At 42.5% G+C, this 18755-nt stretch overlaps 1 protein-coding gene and 1 pseudogene across 1 annotated transcript in view; one reads left to right on the top strand and one right to left on the bottom strand.

Annotated features, from left to right (window-relative positions):
• The window catches only part of KIAA1549L (KIAA1549 like), a 265919-nt gene that overhangs the window by 210723 nt on the left and 36441 nt on the right, over positions 1-18755 (bottom strand). The gene's annotated exons all lie outside the window — the stretch shown is intronic.
• LOC122201273 lies at positions 3807-7573 on the top strand (annotated as a pseudogene).

The raw sequence follows: 18755 nt of genomic DNA, 5'->3' as shown, positions 1-18755 counted from the left end.
AGAACTATAAAAATTTAGGTCACTTCACCTGCAACCACGAGTCTCTTCATTTTCCTTTCTGGAGTGTTTGTGATTTACAGAGACACTGTAACTATGGTGACATCTATAAAAAAACTACCAAAAAAAAAAAAAAAAACAAAACCCCTGATGCCAGGATCTAAATTACATCCCCATTTGCTTCCTCACCTAAAGGGGTTTTACTACCTCTTTCCAAAGCAAATGTCTGTCCTATCCCTATTCAGGTGGCCTTTGAATCTGCTGAACTTAATTAGAGCAAGTCAAGACGCTACTCCTCAGACACTAGCACTCAGAGTTAATTAGCCAGATATAACGCAATTCTTCTTGCCGGGCAAATCAGAGAGCACCCTGGAAAAGCCAAAAGGAAAGGGAACAACATTCTGTGCTGAAGAAAGCAGGCTGAAATACACAAGTCTTAGGTTTTTCCCCAATTTCCAGAAATAACATTGCCCTTCTTTTGACCACTTCTAGGAAATAAAATATCAAACCACCATTTACATTGTAGGCTGACCATCATTCCTTCCATCTTCTCAAAATCAAAAGATGACACGGACAGTTCATCAGAACAACTTTCTTCTGAGAATGCCGATCACACAAGCTACTTTATCATACATTATGGTGGCTTTCAAATGAAAAGCCCAAATGGGATCTCTTTTTTGAAATTTATTTAACCACAAACTATTCAGACTAACTGCAGACTCTTTCCAAGAATACCCATATTATTGTTTGTAAGCTAAGATCATGGAAATAGGAGGGAAAGTGCTTTGATTTCCATTCAGGACATATTCAAACATGTTTTCAAAGAAAATTCATTGAAGCTGAACCCTAATTACAAGTCACCATGAGGTGGTGAAGGAGCTTTCCCCGGTGCTACTTCAAAGGTTCATCCAACAAATATTAATTGGCCACCTCTTATGTGCGCAGCATGGTGCAAGTGTTTGGGTCTACAATGGCAAACAAAACAGAAAGAGCCACTGCCTTCTCAGAGCTGCTTCTGACAGGGTCAAGGTAAGCCTGGTCCTAGAACAGGACAGAGGCCGCCTAAGCAAACCTACAGGATGCTGACATCCCAAAGGGCCCAGTGGAGGTCATCTGGGGCATTGAGACAAAAGCAGAGAAAGGGCAGGCTTGAACTGTTTCAACAGCTCTAGGAGAAACCACTTCTAAGTTACACCACACTTGGCTTATAAACATGAAACTATGCAGAAATGCTCAAATGTAACACCACTTTTTAAAACCAAAGAAGAAATCATTGGCCAGATCTTACCTAAATGAGTTATCCAAGCATACCCTCAGGATAAGGTCAGGCCTTTTGGATGTACATTTTTCCTACATGCTGAAATGCTTTATTAGTCAAGGGGAAAAGACTCAGGTTACATAACATTCACCACCCCCATCACCCCAAATATGATTGACAAATAAAATACAAATGAAAGCCTATTCCAGCACTTCCCAAAAATATTTTGTGAAAAACAGGCCCTATGGGTTTAAAAAAAAAAAGAGGTAAAGGAATATTGCAAAAATATCTTTAGAGATTTATAATGGACATTTACATATTACAAAATAGGAAAAGCCCCAAGTATCCATGTTTTTATGTCAGGCATAGTTGTAAACAATGGGACTAAAGCAGTAAACAAACAACCAAACAAACAAACAAAATCCCTGTTTTTGCGGGGTTGATATTCCAACAGGGGAAACCAAGCAATATATAAGTACTAAGGGAAAAAATAAAGCAGAGGAAGGGAGATCAGAAGAGGGAAGATGATGTTGCTATTTTATATAAGATGATCAGCAGAGACTTCACTGGCGAAAGACATTTGGACAGAAATAGGAAGGGAGAAAGCCCTGTGGCTTTCAGGAGGAAGAGCATTCCAGGCAGATAAAGCAATATGTGCAAAGGCCCTGAGGCAGGAGTGTGTTTGGCAGGACTGTGGCACGGCAAAGATGCCAGCAGTGGCTGAAGTGGTATGAGCAAGGTGGAGAGTGATAGGAAACAAGATGGAAGAGGAAGCCAAGGCTAAATCCTACAGAGTTTTTGGCTCAAACTTGAAGTAAAACGAGATGCAACTGGAGGCTTCAGAGCAGAGCTGTAATGTGATATCTGACTCACAATTTAACAGGATCTCTCTGGCTGCTGTGTTTCACACAGTCTAGATCATGGCAGAGGGAGGGAGAGAAACTAGGAGGCCAATTTGTAGGGTACTTCAAAATTCCAGCTAACAAATGATGGTGGTTTAGAACAGAGTGACTGCAGTGGAGGTTGTGAGACATGATCAGAGTCTGGATATGTTGTGGAGGGAGAACCAGGTGGAGGTAGAGCCGGGGGCGGGGGGAGGTAAAAGAGAGGTCAAGGACAGCTCCGAGATTGATGGCCTGAACAACTGGAAGGATGGGGTCATCCAGGGAAGTGGAGATAGAAAGACAGGAGGTGTGAAAGCTGAGGCAAGAGGAAGTTTACGGCCAGAGGTAATGAAGATGAGAAGGAACCAGCAAAGAACACTGAGGAGAACTAAGAAAGAATGGTTGTTATCTGGGAAGCCAAGTGAAGAAAGCACATCAGGAAGGAAGGAGTGATCGACCCCCCCTTAAATGTTGCTGTAAGGACAAGAAAATGAGGCCTGAGAATGGACCGCTGGGTTTGACAAAGAGGGAAGCCTTTGGCAACCTTGATAAGAGTCACTCTGTGGGATGATAAGGACTAAAGCAAAGCTGATTAAAGTGGATTCAAGATAGAATGGGAAACTCCACAACAACGACAAATAACCCAATGAAAAAAAGGGCAAAGGACTTGAATAGATATTTCTCCAAAGATACAGAAATGGCCGACAAGCACATGAAAAGATGTTCATTAGCCACTAGGGAAATGGGAATCAAAACCATAATGAGATACTGCTTCATATCTACTAGGGTGGCTATGTGGGGGCGGCGGGGGGGGGGGGTGGGGAGGGGAGCAGGAAGTATCAAATATGGATGAGGAGGTAAGGCAACTGAAACACCTGTGCATTGTAATGTAAGATGGTCCAGCCACTTGGCCCAAACCACCAAATACTTCAGTGGCTACTCAAAAAGTGAGACGTAGAATTACCATGTGACCCAGAAATTCCACTCCTAGGGATATGCCCAAAAGCACAGAAAACAGATACTCAAACAAATACTTGTACATGGATGTGCATAGCAGCACTACTCACAATAGCCAAAAGGTAAAAACAACCCAAATGTCCATCAATTAATGAGCAGATAAACAAAATGTGCCATATACATACAATGGGATACTACTACACAATAAAAGGTAATAGAATTCTGATGCATGCCACAACATGGATGAACGCTGAAAACATCATGTAAATGAAATGAGGTCAACATTTTGTATGACTCCATTTTATAAAGTATATAAAAGAAGTAAATCTGTAGAGACAGAAAATAGATTGGTGGTTGCCAGAGGCTAGCGGGAGGGGAGAATAGAGGATGACTGTGTAACAAGTAAGGGGGGGTACTTTGGGGATGAGGAAAAGGCTTTGGAACCAGATGAAGGCAGTAGTTACACAGCAATGTGAATGTACTAAATGCTACTGACTTGTACATCTTAACATATTAAAATGGTTTTATGTTAAGTGAATTTCACCTCAATTTTTAAAAAGAGCAATAATGGGAAGAAAGGAATTGGAGACAGTCGGTAAGAAAACTCTTCCAAGGAGGTTTGCAGAAAAGGGGAACAGAGGCACAGAGCAGCAGCTGAAGGGGGATGTGTGGTCAAGGTGGGGGCTCTTCTAAAACGGAAGATAGAGGACATGCTCGTCTGCAACTGGAGAGAGGGGACCGGAGGCAGAATTGCTGGCAGGAGGTCCTCAGTCTCATGCACAAGAATCAAAGATGCCTCATCCTTAACAGGAGAGGAGGCAGGATACGGACAGCTTGGTCGAGGCAGCAGTGGAGGCTTGCAGAAATTCTCTTGGGCTAGTTTTTTCTTAGGAGATGTGGGGACGTTAGGAGTGGGGAGAAGGTGTGAAGCAGTTCTCCCAGAGAGTGGGTGGGCAACTAGACTAAGGCAATAGGGAAGCAGTGTTGGGCAGCTTGAACAGCCCACTCAAGGTTAATGGTAGCAAACTGATGAGACTAGTAAGCCCGGTTGTGTGGTTTTTTCCAACTGTATTCAGTTGCCTTGGTAAAGGTGGAGAGCTATTTAATTTATTTATCCCTAAGTTCCCCCGAAGATATCTGACCATAGAAACCTATTAACAGCCCCCAAAGAGTCTACATACAATTCTACTCTACGATTAGATAGATAATGGAGGATAGAAAAATACCAGTACCTCTTTCTAACCAGCAATAGATAGATAAATGATAAGGGAGGGGCCAGGTCTGGAGGCCCACAGGGGAACACAGGCATTAGACTGGCCAGGAGGGCACCCATTAAGAGGGAGTAAGAGGGAGAACAAAATGGCACAGCTGTCAGAGTCTGAGCTTTGGAGTCAGATTTCCACTCCAGCTCAGTGATATTGGGCAAATGAATCTCTGTGAGATGTATCATAAAATGGGGGAACTATCAACTGCCTTTCAAGGATGTTATGAGGATTAATGATGATAAGCACTTAGCACTCAAGTTTCTAGCATATAACGGGCATCCAATCTAAGGAGGGAACTGTCATTATTAACCAGTCAGATCTGCCAGATCAACCAGATATGAAAGATGATGCAACCAAAACACTGTCAACCCAGGTGCCCAACCACCTGTGCACTAGGATGGTCTCTGGGGAATCTCAAAGAGTTGACATGACTCCCTGTCAATCTACAGTGAGGAACTTCACCAGTCAAGATGCAACCTGCCTGCTTTAGCTCAAGAGTAAGTTGGTGTTTCTAGCTCTCAAGTTAATGTGCAAAAATGAAGCACCCTCCACTTCCTATAAAACAGTACATTTTGCAAAAGCTGCCATGCATCCCAGTATCGTGTGTTTAATGTTTGAGGTAATTTTAGACTTACAGAAAATTACAAAAACAGTACAGAGTTCAGTACCCTTCAGCCAGCTTCTTCCAATGTTAACATCTTACATAACCATAATACAACTGCCAAAATCAGGAAAATAACTCTGATAAATTACTATTAACTACTTGACAGACCTTATTTGAATGCTGCCAGCTTTGCCTCTGATGTTCTTTTTCTCATGCAGGATCCAATCCTGGATCCCACATTGGATTTAGTTCTCAAGTCTTTGCTAGCATCTGCCCACCTGTGACAGTTCCTCTCTGTCTTTGTCTTTCACAGCCTTGACATCTGCCAAGAGAACTGGTCAAGTATTTTACAAAATGTCCCTCGATTTGGGTTTGTCTGTTTTCTCATGATAGAGTCAGATTGTGCATTTTGAGTAAGAATCCTCCTGATGGGATGTTTTGCCCTTCTTGGTGCATCAAAAGGGGGCACATCACAGGGGCGCCTGGGTGGTTCAGTCGATTAAGGGTCCAACTTCGGCTCAGGTCATGATCTCACAGTTTGTGGGTTCGAGCCCTGTATCAGGTTCTGTGCTGACAGCTTGGAGCCCGGAGCCGGCCTCCGATTCTTTGTCACCCTCTCCTCTCTCTGCCCTCTCCTACTCATGCTCTCTCTCTCTCAAAAATAAATAAACATTTAAAAAGGGGAGGCACATCACAAAAGAGTCTCTACATCTCAGTCCTGGTGCTGGCACTCTAAGGTGGTGTTTGCTGGGCTTCTGCACCCATATCATATTTGATGCAGTGTAAAATAGAATCCCAGCCTTTCTCCTGGTCATAATGGAAAAAACTAGATATTTCCATTCACATCCCAACAGCTGCACACCAATAAATGTAATTGTGCTCAGCACTCAAAGGGTTTACTTTTATTTCTTTCTTTTGATTATACTGCAGGCTATTTTAACCCCAAATATGTTTAAAAGAGGAAAGAGAGAATTTTAGTGACACCCCCAGCCCATGGCACCGACTCAGCCATACCCAGAATCCCTTCTCAACCTAAGTGCCCCCAAGTCCCACATGAGAACTCAGGTATCAAAAGAAACAAGAACAAAAATCATCAACCCCATGATGAGTACCATGTTCAAGTCTCTTTACATACATCATCTCTGTTTCTCAGAACTTTGAGGATATATGTTATTAGCTACATTTGAGGAAATGAGGAAAGCTCAGAGAATTTAACTAGTTTGACTCCTATCAAACCTAATATAGTAGAGCATGACCTCTAGACCACCTGATGCTCAGCCTCCTGACATGGCACCTGCTGAAATATTCAGTCTGACCAGTGTGGGAGGAACATATCTTTCCTAGGCTCAGCCCCACAAATGCTAACAAAATGTATAATCCAGTCATAATGACAACTACTCTTTATATGGTGTGATCCTTCCCTGGATATTCTCTTTTTTAATTTCATAACAGCTATAAGATATGTTTGTAATCCATTTCACAGAGGTCAGAAAGAGCAAATAACATGTCCAATGTCCAATATCCAAAACCAAAACCAAAACCCTAACCTAAGTCTGGCCATGCCTCTAATTTATAGGAAATATGCCACAAAGATACGATCAGCATAATCCAAACTGATAAATTCCATAAGAAAACAACCTGGTTTTTTCCCCTTGCACTTTTATATGATAGAGAGAAGTGAGAGAGAACCCATAAATTAAAAGATACATAAAAGACACTTTTATAAATATCAGATGTGGAGCTTGTTTGGATCCTATTTCAAACAAAGTGTAAAAAGAAAAAGAAAATTTATGACATTGGATTCTATTGATATTAAGAATTATTGATTTGTTCAGACATGATAATGACATTTTAGTTCTGTTTTTAAAAGGCCCTTATCTGCTTTCCTTTTGGTGGCACACAGTGGCAAGATGGTGGTGCAAATCTCCAACGAAGAGGCAGTGTGTCACTGATGGCATCTTCAAAGCTGAACTGAATGAGCTTCTCACTTGGGAACTGACTCAAGATGGCTACTCTGGAGTTGAGGTCTGAATTACACCAACCAGGACAGAAATCATTATCCCGGCCACCAGGACATAGAATGTCCTTGGTGAGATGGGCCAGCAGACCCGGGAATTGACTGCTGTGGTTCAGAAGAGATTTGGCTCCCCTGAGGGCAGTGTAGGGCTTCATGCTGAAAAGGTGGCCACAGAAGGTCTGTGTGCTATTGCCCAGGCAGAGTCTCTGGGTTACACACTCCTAGGAGGCCTTCCTGTGTGGAGGGCCTGCTAGGGTGTGCTATGGGTCATCATGGAGAGTGGGGCCAAAGGCTGCAAAGTCATGGAGTCTGGGAAACTCTGAGGACAGAGGGCTAAATCCATGAAGTTTGTGGGTGGCCTGATGATTCACAGAGGGGACCCGTGAACTGCTCAGACAGAGTGTGCTGGGCATGAAAGTGAAGATCATGCTTCCCTGGAACCCAAGTGGCAAGAATGGTGCTAAGAAGCCCCTGCCTGATCAGGTGAGCACTGTGGACCCCAAAGACAGGGTACTTCCCACCACCCCCATCAAAACAGAAGAGTGGGAAGTCAGAGCACCTGCCACGCCACACCCAGTACCCACAGCATAACAGGGTCTCCTTGGCAGCTGGATCTGGAGTCTGGATATTGCTCTATAAGGACTTTTCATAAAATCTTTGAAAAAGAAAAAAAAAAATCATAAAAATTAACAAAGGGTCCTTATCTTTTTAGAGATTCATATTGAAATATCTATGAATGAAAGAACATGACATCTTGCATTCTATTAAAAATTATATTGGGGGGAAGAGTAGACGCTGTTACCATTGAAACAAATTGGCCATCAGTTAACAGCCATTGAAGCTGAGTGATGGGTAAATGGGGGGGGGGGGGTTCACTATACTACTTTCTACATTTTTGTGTATATTTGAAATTCTCCCTAATAAAATCTTACAAAAGAAAAAAAAATGCCCAAGATCACACATATTGCAAATGAAGGGCAGAGTCAGGACCTGAACTCAGGAGATCCAAGTCCAAACACTGACTTCCTCTCATCCCTACTGTACCTAGATATCTCTCCTATGCATTTATCCTATTTCAAAGCTTCTGTCTCAAAAGGAAATGCCACAACAAATCATTCTTAGAAGCCCAGAGTTTCTTCAATGAAAGCTGCAATACAACATATAAAATACAGCTGTCAGAGAAACAAGTATTAGTGGGAAGATCCCGTGATACACCATGGTGATTCAGAAACTTTCAAAACCTACACTTCCTTTGCTGTGCATACAGAGCAAATCAGAGAATGAGCCAACCAAGAGAACTAAGAGTCCCCTAATTGAGAAATGTATAAAATAGGCTTTCAGAACCAAGAAGAGCTGTTTGTAATAAACACAGAAAAAGTTCTCTTATGATCTAAGTAATAATGCATATTTAACACTTTAAAAAGTGCTCTCAGGGGAACCTGGGTGTCTCAGTCGATTGAGGGTCTGACTTCAGCGCAGGTCATGATCTTGCAGTTCGTGGGTTCAAGCCCCACTGCTGTCAGTACGGAGCCTGCTTCAGATTCTGTATCTCCCTCTCTCTCTGCCCCTTCCCTGCTCATGCTCTCTCTCTCAAAAATGAAAAAACAGGGCACCTGAGTGGCTCAGTTGGTAAGTGTCTGACTTCGACTCAGGTCAGTTTGAGCCCCTCAAATGTCACGTCGGGCTCTGTGCTGAGAGCTCAGAGCCTGGAACCTGCTTCAGAGTCTGTGTCTCCCTCTCTCTCTGCCCCTCCCCCACTCATGCTCTGTCTCTCTCAAAAATAAAGCATTAAAAAATTTTTAATGAGAAAATAAACTTTAATTTTGAAAAAAAGAAAAGAAAAAGTGCTCTCAGATTAATTAATTCATCTTAGGCTCTCAAAAATTCCTTGAGATAATTTGGAGTACATAAGTAACATCCCTACCTTTAAAAATGAACCAAATGAGACATAAAGAGGTCAAGATTTGATACCTGGATGGGGACTCAAAGTCAGGATTTCATTCATTCATTCATTCATTCATTCATTCATTCAACAAGCACTGACACCCAGCCTGCTTTCTACTCTAAGTGCCTGGGATATAGAGATACTAGAGACCTAGGGTCTCTGGGCTAGAGGACTTTAGGATTTCCCCATACCCTTCTAACAGAGAGTCCAGGCAGGCAGCCCTTTCCCAAAGCCCATCTCCTGCCCACTCCCCATCCTGAGTCCCACATACATCCAGGATTCTGCAGAAACAGGTGGGCTCTCGGTGGTTCCTGGGGAGCCTTGTGCATTTAAAGCCTGAATGAAGATCATCATTTTCCTGGTTGAATCTCTTCTATTTGCCTTCTCATCAGTATCCAGAGCAGGGTATGTATTTCCACACGCAATAAATGACTCCAGAAAAGGAGTGGTGTCAACTTCACTCACAGAAAAATAAATCACATTTATATCATTCGACTAATATTTATTGAACACTTACTATCAGCCAGGTACATGAGGGACCAATACGATGAATATAAGACAGTCTCAGCCATTCAAGAGCCTATGATCAACAGGGGCTATGATCACATACTTAACAGCATTAGGGGCGATGTTATTTTGTGTAACATACGATTGACTTTTTAACACTTAAAACTTTGAGAAGTCATAAGCTTTTCTTATTCTTTTTCTTGTTTCTCATGGCAACGTCCACTGACCTACACCTCACAATAAGCCACATGTTGCCGTATATTATAAATTCAACTCAGAAAAGAGGAGAGGGCTTGGGGAGGGATGAAAGGGCTTCTTAGAATTGATTGAAATATAAGGACTGACATCTCATTTTAAAGAACTTATTTTAAAAGAAAAGCACAGTCTAGGGATCACATGCAGCTGGGGGGAATCAAGGAAGTCTCAAGGAGGATGTAGCTTCTGAGGAAGACCTGGAAGAACAGGAGAATCCTGTGAGTAGATGTGGGAGGGCACTCCCAGTGCAGCAGTGGCCCAAGCAAAGTGACAAAGGGTCAAGAAAAGGGCAAAACACACCCTAGCTACTAAGAATGTAATCCTTTAGGAAGGAGCACACATGTGCGTCTAAGAGTTGCCCTGGGATGCTTATGAACCGTCCTGTGTCCCACTACTAGGGATTCTGACTCAGACGGTCAAGAGAGTGGACTCTGGGAATCTGTAGGTATGGGTGGATTGTGGACAATACTATGAGAATCAGTTGTAAGGAGGTATGGGTGAGAGACAGAACACAGACTTCATGGGGCAGGGATCACACAGACAAGTGCCACGTGATTGCCACAATCAGAATTACACCTGTCAAAGTGAGGTCACCAGACCAGCAGTAGCATCACCCGGGAACTTGTTAGAAACACAAATTCTTGGGGCGCCTGGGTAGCTCAGTTGGTTAAGCTCCTGAGTCTTGGTTTCAGCCCAGGTCATCTCACAGTTTGTGAGTTCTAACTGCGAGCAGGGCTCCGCCCTTGGGATTCTCTCTCTCCCTCTCTCTCTGCCCCTCCCTGCCTCTCGGAAGGAAGGAAGGAAGAAAGAAAGAAAGAAAGAAAGAAAGAAAGAAAGAAAGAAAGAAAGAAAGATTTTTTTAATTTAAAAAAAAAAGAAATACAAATTCTCAGACCCTATCCCAAAATCTACTAAATCGGCAACTCTGGGGTGGGATCCAACAGTGTTTTAACAAGCCCTCTGGTGATTCTGATGCCTGCTCGAGCTGGAAAGCACCACTCTGAGTTCACCCTGGCAATGGTGTGTTATGGCCAAAATTGCATTAAAATTCCCACTAACTGCAGTCCTGGCTAAACTCAAATTATTGTTGTTATTCCGTCTTTTCTTCCCTAAAAGGGGAGGGGCTGCAAACCAGCATGGTTTGAACGACTTACTAATCTGCTTTATAAGTCATTAATAATTTAATGCTTGACCAAGGGACTGCAAAAGTATTAAAATGAGAGTGCTTAGTCAGCACTTCCTAAACTTTCAGGTGCATACGAATCACCTGGAGATCTTGTCCAGGTAAAGATTATGAATCCCTAAGACTGACTTAGGGCCTAGGCTTCTGCATTTCAAACAAGCTCCCTGGTGATGCTGTTGCTACCAGCCCACAGCCCATACTTGGAGTGGCAAGAAATTACCTAATTCTACAAGTCTAAAAGCCCCTGTAGCAGGACACCATCTCCCCACCAGCTGGGCTTTCCTCTCTGACCTGCCCCACCCCCACCCCATGATATGCTCCAGCGGCCCCTCTGCCCACTCTCCCCACACACTCCCTGTGCCTTCTTTCCCTTTTCTCCTCATCAGCCACTGCATGGAAACTTCCACTGGTACAGCCCCCTGCCTGAGAAGAGGGGCTTTCTGGGCCCACATGCCAGCGGAGGGAGTTAATGCGCTGCCCCAAGCACCTCCACCTTCCTCCAGAGAGACTCTGGCAAGAGGAAGGATCTGGCTCATTTGTTTGCAGAGCTAAGTATGCATTATTTAAAACACTAACTGTCAGCTTTAGCTTCATCTGAGGCTGTAAATCAACAGTCATTCCTCAGGGCCAGAGGGTCTCTTGTCACCCTCCCATGAGCTCCATCAGTGGAGAACAGTCAAAATCCCAGCTGGGACCACCGCATTAATTCAGTTAAAAAAAAATGTGATGCAGGCAGACACACATCCCTAACAAGTGTAAGTGCAGTTTCATCCTGCTGGATACACTGCGTCAGTCGCCTGTCCCACACGCTCATCAAGTATTCTGTGGTTATGAAACGTTTATGCTAACAAAACTGCAGAGTTGCAGCTCAGGACGTCACTGTAAATATTTATTAACCACGGCCATCAAGACAACAGCTTCTCTTACTTCAAGGTCCATTTTCTGGTTTGACCCACCAGGTGGTTCAATCCCTACTCTCTCTGTCCCTCTCTTAAAAAAAAAAAAAAAAAAAAAAGGTACTTCTTATATAAAACTGTTTTGTGAAAATCCACACAACCTCTTTAGAACAGCTCCACCAAAATTAATAAAAGGTTTCTGATATACAAACCAGGACAATAACATTTGAGCTCGATGAGTGGGGAGTAGCTTTGTGGATGCTCTTTCTGTGCATAAGATCATAAAATGATGATTTAATCACTGGGGAATATTTATCACAAATAGTGTCAGATGATGTACTGTAAAATTTATGCATCTAAAAGCTCGAGTGTACAATATAAAGAGATTGCTCAGATGTTTTGGACTTATTGGCCCAGCTCCACTGTTTATTACATGGAGGCTTAATACTATAATAGGCTCTCTTTGAAGACTTCCTGTTGAAAAAAAAAAAAAGAAAGCCATTCAACAAATTATATTTACTGTGTACACTCAACAAAGGAGAAAAAAATAGCACCATCCCGATGACTCTCTAATGAAGGACAGGGAAAAAGTCTGAGGAATCATAAATCTGGCTATAAGGAAAGATGAGGGAAAATACACCAAGAATAGAAACACTTTGTGCCTTCAAAATGGATTCAAGAACCACCAACATATCCGTAGTATAAGCAGAAACCATCAAATACAAAGACTGGCTAATAAAAATTTCAAGGTATGATTATAATTAGATAGCTATCCACAACTCCATTACTCAGTTCTCATAAAGCTTGCCACTCAGCACTGAAGCAATAATAACTTTTTTTTTTTTTTTTGGCTGGCCATTTTTATTCTAGGCTGAAAGGAAAATGTAGGAGAAAACCATAAAGAGATGCATGGAGAGCTTCTGGAATGGAAGGTAAAACCTGACTTCTAGTCTGAGACTCTCAGAGAGTCTACAATATCAGCTAAGTGGGGGCACCTCACCAGAAACCCAGTGTTTCCATATCACATTCTGTTTGTGGTTACCTTCCTAGACCTCCCTGCACTGCTGGCCCCACCACCCGGCGGCTCTAGTAAGGGCTGCTTTTACTTTAGAAAAATACAAAATCTCCACCTGACTCCTCTAATTGTCTGGTGCGTATTCACAATGTTCCTGGACCTGTACACAGCAGAGTCCCAGGCACCAATTAAAATTTTCAAAAGGAGAAAGATGTGTCTACCTTCTTCTCTAGCATCTCTATTCCCAGTGACCAGAGCACAAGCCAGGCCACTGGGATGAATTCAGTACCTCCAAAGGAATGAATGAAAGTTCCCACAAACTTTTTCCACAAGCATATAAAGCCATAACAAAGGGACACCTGGGTGGCTCAGTTGGTTGAGCATCTGACTTCGGCTCAGGTCATGATCTCGAGGTTCATGAGTTTGAGCCCCACACTGGGCTCACTGCTGTCAGCCTGTCCGCACAGAGCCTGCTTCAGATCTTCTGTCCCCCTCTCTCTGTCCCTCCCCCGCTTGTGCTCTTCCCCCCCGCACACACACAAAAAAAATTAAAGCCTTAACCAAAACTCTCAGTAAGATCATGGGGCCCTGTCTGTTCAATTATTCAACAAATATTTCTTGAAAGCCTGTTTTGGATGCTAGGACATACCAGCACACAAAACAGTCCCTGCCTTCATGGAACTGATACTCTAGTTGGGAAAGCAGATAACAAGCTAATGATACCTATGTCAGGTAATGAATGCTACCAAAAAAGTAAGCCAGGATAAGAGCTCCCCAGAGCATCCCAGTAGGGTGGTTTACAGGAGAAGATCTTTGGTGAACAGTAAAGTAGAAATCTGAGGAGGTGAGAAATGTAGTCATGAGATGATACAGGGAAAAGCACACCAGGCAGAGGGAACAGCAAGTGCAAAGTCCCTGCAAGGGGGTCAGATGCAGAGACCAGAGATAAAAGGTAGAGGAAATGGCTGGAGGTGTGGGGAAGATAATGTACCGCAATGTTCTTAAACCTGGAACTTATAACCCACTTGTGAGTCACAACCACCATTTTAAGTCAAAACCACCATTTTAAAAAATGGTCAAAACCACCATTTTAAAAAGTCAAAACCACCATTTTAAAAAATGAAACAGGGGTTCGTGGGGTGGCTCAGTCGGTCAAGCGTCTGACTTTGGCACAGGTCATGATCTCACGGTTTGTGGGTTCGAGCCCTACATCAGACTCTGTGCTGACAGCTCGGAGCCTGGAGCCTGCTTCCAATTCTGTCTCCCTCTCTCTCTGGCCTCCCCTGCTCGTGCTCTGTCTCTCTCCGTCTCAAACAAACAAACATTAAAAAAAATTAATAAATTAATTAATTAATGAAATAGAACAGGGGCGCCTGGATGGCTCAGGTGGTTAAGCATTCGACTCATGATTTCAGCTCAGGTCATGATCTTACGGTTCGCGGTATGAAGCCCCGTAACTGGCTCTGCACCGACACTGTGGAGCCTGCCTGGGATTCTCTCTCCCTCTCTCCCTCTGTGTCCCTCCCCCGGTCTCTCTCAAAAATAAATAAACTTTTAAAAAAACACTTTGAGGGGCGCCTGGGTGGCGCAGTCGGTTAAGCGTCCGACTTCAGCCAGGTCACGATCTCGCGGTCCGTGAGTTCGAGCCCCGCGTCAGGCTCTGGGCTGATGGCTCGGAGCCTGGAGCCTGTTTCCGATTCTGTGTCTCCCTCTCTCTCTGCCCCTCCCCCGTTCATGCTCTGTCTCTCTCTGTCCCAAAAATAAATTTAAAAATGTTGAAAAAAAAAAATTTTAAAAAAACACTTTGATATGAACATAGATTTTTTTTTACACAATTGTGCTTACATATTCACTAAATAGTTTCATGCTACAAAAATTCTCCTGAGGTGAGGTGCTGAAAAATCTCATATTTCAACTGCTAAATGAATAATAAAAACAACATTATTGCTGGTCTTCAAAGCTGTCAATCCCGAGCTTACAACTACACTCCTTTTAAAAAATAATAATAGGTGGGGCGCCTCGGTGGCTCAGTCAGTTAAGTGACCAACTCCTGATTTCGGCTCAGGTCGTGATCTCACGGTTGGTGAAATGGAGCCCTGCGTCAGACCCTGTGCTGACAGCGTGCAGCCCCCTTGGGATTCTCTGTCTCTCCCTTTCTCTGCCTCTCTACCCCCCATAATAAATACATACATACATACATACATACATACATACATACATAAAAATGTTAAAAAACGAAACAGAACAGAATGAAATAGAAATTACCACTGTGCACTGTCTATAGTAAGTCTAAATACCATTTGGTGAAATTCGGGTGATGAGGGAGGGGGGCTTCCTCAGTCACATATGGTGCATCTGTGCTGCAGTACAATATAAAATGTGCTTCTCACAGTGAATTACAATAAAAACAAAATGAACACAGGGCTTTATAAATCTGTGCCGTCCAACTAGCCACATGTGGCTATTTAAATTTAAATTAACCAAAATTAATGAAAATTTAAAATTCAGTTCCTCAGTCACACTAGCCACATTTCAAGTGTTCAAAAGCCACATGTGGCTGGTGGCTACTGCATTAAACAGAGCAGATATAAAACATTTCCATTAGAATGCTGAAAGTTCTCTTGGAAAGCAGTTATACAGATTGTTCTGTCTCTGAGTCTGTGACCCTCTAATGTCACCTGATAGAATTACAAGTGTGTCTAGGATGATCAGATGAATGAGTTTTCTGAATAAAAGGCTCTGAATTTATATTGTCTCGTAATACAGCTGGCATCCAGCTGGAGATAAAACCAAAATATGCTGAAAATCACCCTGACGCCGAGCAGCCATATGCATGGGCTGGTGAGAGTCAGTCTGCCTCGATTTCCTTCTCCATAAAGTAACTATTAATAAATAATCACCCATTATTTGTTTCGAATTATAAGGATTTCCTAGGGGAAAAAACTACAAAATTTATAGAGTCCCAAAGTAGAACACTTCAGACATGGGCAGCTGACCAACTGTGGTACAACAGTGTGATTTTTAAAAATCCATTTCCTGGCCCTGAGCAAGGGCTGAAACCAAATCCAGTGAGGCATAATACTGCCACATGTGACCCTAATGATTATCAACCAGGATTCTCATCAGAAGTCCCGCAGCCCGAGAAGCAGTGATATCTCACATGGAGAGTTTTCAAGGCACCTAACTCAGGGGTGGTCGCCCTACCACAGGATAGGTCCTCATCCCGTGGTATCTGGGGCTGGCTGCTGCTTGAAGGGGGTCTTTTACATGGTTGGGAATCATCAGTGTTTACAGCTCCTTCACTTTGGCCCTCTCTCCTGGCAATAATGTGAAGAAAGATGCCTATGGATGTGAGGGTCCCATCTCAGGCTCTGACTTCTCTGTAGCTTAGAAAGGAAATGAATGAGCCAGCATGAGCAATGTGGGCCAGGGAGTGACGACAGGGACTTGGCTGTTCCACTGGGCACCCCAAACAGATGCTGCTCCCTCTTAGAACAAGAAGGAGCAATGTTTACCTTGCATTCACACCTTCCATTGCAGCAGGACCTTGGTCCCCTTCCAGCTGCAGCCTGGAAAGTGTACCTGCCTTCTGGGTCCAGATGTAGGCATGCGAAGAAGGACCCCAAATGGGCATGTTACCCAAGGATAGTACATCCATACATTCAGAAGCCAAATTCAGAACAGGTAATCTGACTCCTAAGACTGATAATAGGATGGAGTACATATTTGAAATTGAAACTGCCTGAAAATCCATAATGGACACCACTTTGTGCAACCCAGATGCATATTGTGCAATCCAGCATCTTCACACAGGTGCCTAGAACACCATGTGCACTTGATAAATGTTTTCGAATGAGTAAATGATTGAATATGAAATGTATAATGCCCTACATTAACCTAAAATGGCTACAATTTCATCTGTCTTTCTGAAGCAGGAAGCAGGGAAAAGTAGACTTGCTTTGCCTAATATTTCACCAGTCTTATCAATAATGCACTGAGGAAAGAAACCATAAAGGAAAAGATTCATTGATTTGGCTATATTAAATGTCAGGTGTCAAAAAACACCATAAAAATTAAAAGGAAAATGATAAACTGGGAGGAAAATACCTGCACAACATATGATAAAATATAATATGATGACTCTATAAAGGGGTCTTCAAATCAATTGGAAAAATATACAGTGGCTTAATAGAAAAATGGGTGAAGTGGTGCGCCTGGGTGGCTCTGTCGGTTAAGCGTCCGACTTCAGCTCAGGTCACGATCTCACAGTCCGTGAGTTCGAGCCCCACATCGGGCTCTGGGCTGACGGCTCAGAGCCTGGAGCCTGCTTCCGATTCTGTGTCTCCCTCTCTCTCTGCCCCTCCCCCATTCATGCTCTGTCTCTCTCTGTCTCAAAAAAAATAAATAAACGTTAAAAAAAAAAAGAAAAGAAAAATGGGTGAAGAATATGAATAGAATCTTTAACACACACATACAACACACACACAGCTGACAGACACATAAAAAACACAAAGTTCAACCTCTCTGTGCTAATCAAAAAAACGCACATTAAAACAACAATATGATCTATGATACCATTTTCAACTATCAAATTGGCAAAAGTCTTCCGTTGTTTTCCTTCTTAGTGACAACACCCAATACTGGCAAGGTTGTGGAGAAATCAGCTCCCTCCCGCACTTCATACATTCATATAGAAGACAATTTGATAGCATGTGCTAAAAGCCATAAAAATGTGCATCCCTTTTGATCTAGGAACTCCATTCCAGGAATTTATTCTAAGGAAATAATCAGAGATGTAATCAATGATTTATGTGAAAGACATTCATCAGATGTTTATGGTAGGGGAAACCATAAATGGCCTATAAATCCATCAGGAGAAGGTTGTTAAGTGAACTATATTACAAGCCTATGATAGAAACTATCCATCATTTTTAAGAAGTTCTTTACAATATCACAACAGCCAAAAGTTGGAAGCAACCCAAATGTCCACTGACTGATGAATGGATCAAGAAAATGTGTTATATACATACAATGGAATATTACTCAGCCTTTAAAAGGAAGGAAATCCTTTCACATGCTACAGCATGGATGAGCCCTGAGGATACTCTAAGTGAAATTAGCCCATCACAAAAATACAAGTACTACAGGCCACTTATGTGAAGTATCGAAAGTAGTCAAATTCATAGGAACAGAAAGTAGAATAATGCTTATCAGGGGCTGGCAGGAGGGAGAAATCAGGAGGTGTTGCTTCATGAGTATTGAATTTCAAATTTGCAAAATGGGAAAGTTCTGGAGAACTGTTTGACAAAAGTGTGAATATATTTAACACAACTAAACTGTACGCCTAGAAAATGGTTAAGAAGGTAAATTGTGTGTTCTTTATCACAATTTTTTTAAATGTTTATTTATTTATTTTTGAGGGAGACAGAGAGAGAGAGAGAGAGAGAGAGAGCACAAGTGGGGGAGGGAGGAAAGAGAGAGGGAGACACAGAATCTGAACACACTCCAGGCTCTGAGCTGTCAGCACAGAACCTGACATGGGGCTTGAACTCACAAACCTTGAGATCATGACTTGAGCCAAAGTCGGACACTTAACTGACCGAGCCACTTAACTGACCGAGCTCCCTTTATCAAAATGTTTTTTAAGTTCTTTTACGAGACTATCTAGTCATACATGGTTATTCATTTCATGAATTACCACACCATGGAATATACTTCAAGCTAAATCCATACTGCATTTAGCTTAATTTTTGTGTGATTTCGAAGGCACTTAAGAATGTTGCAGAAACTCATTTATAATGATATTTCCAAAACTACTGACCGCAATATTAACAGATTTCTAAACTTATGTACTCATTGAGAGTGGCAGTTAATAAAAATGCTAGTTAGCAGATTTTCTGAATTAAGAAATTATAATGTCACCAATGTTTTGTCAATGGCTAGTTCAGGATTTTCAGGGAATTTCAAATATT

This window comes from Panthera leo, chromosome D1 (assembly GCF_018350215.1).
Source record: "Panthera leo isolate Ple1 chromosome D1, P.leo_Ple1_pat1.1, whole genome shotgun sequence".
NCBI classification, from domain to species: domain Eukaryota; kingdom Metazoa; phylum Chordata; class Mammalia; order Carnivora; family Felidae; genus Panthera; species Panthera leo.
The sequence above is the reverse complement of the archived record's forward strand: the minus strand, read 5'-3'. Positions and strand labels throughout refer to the sequence as shown.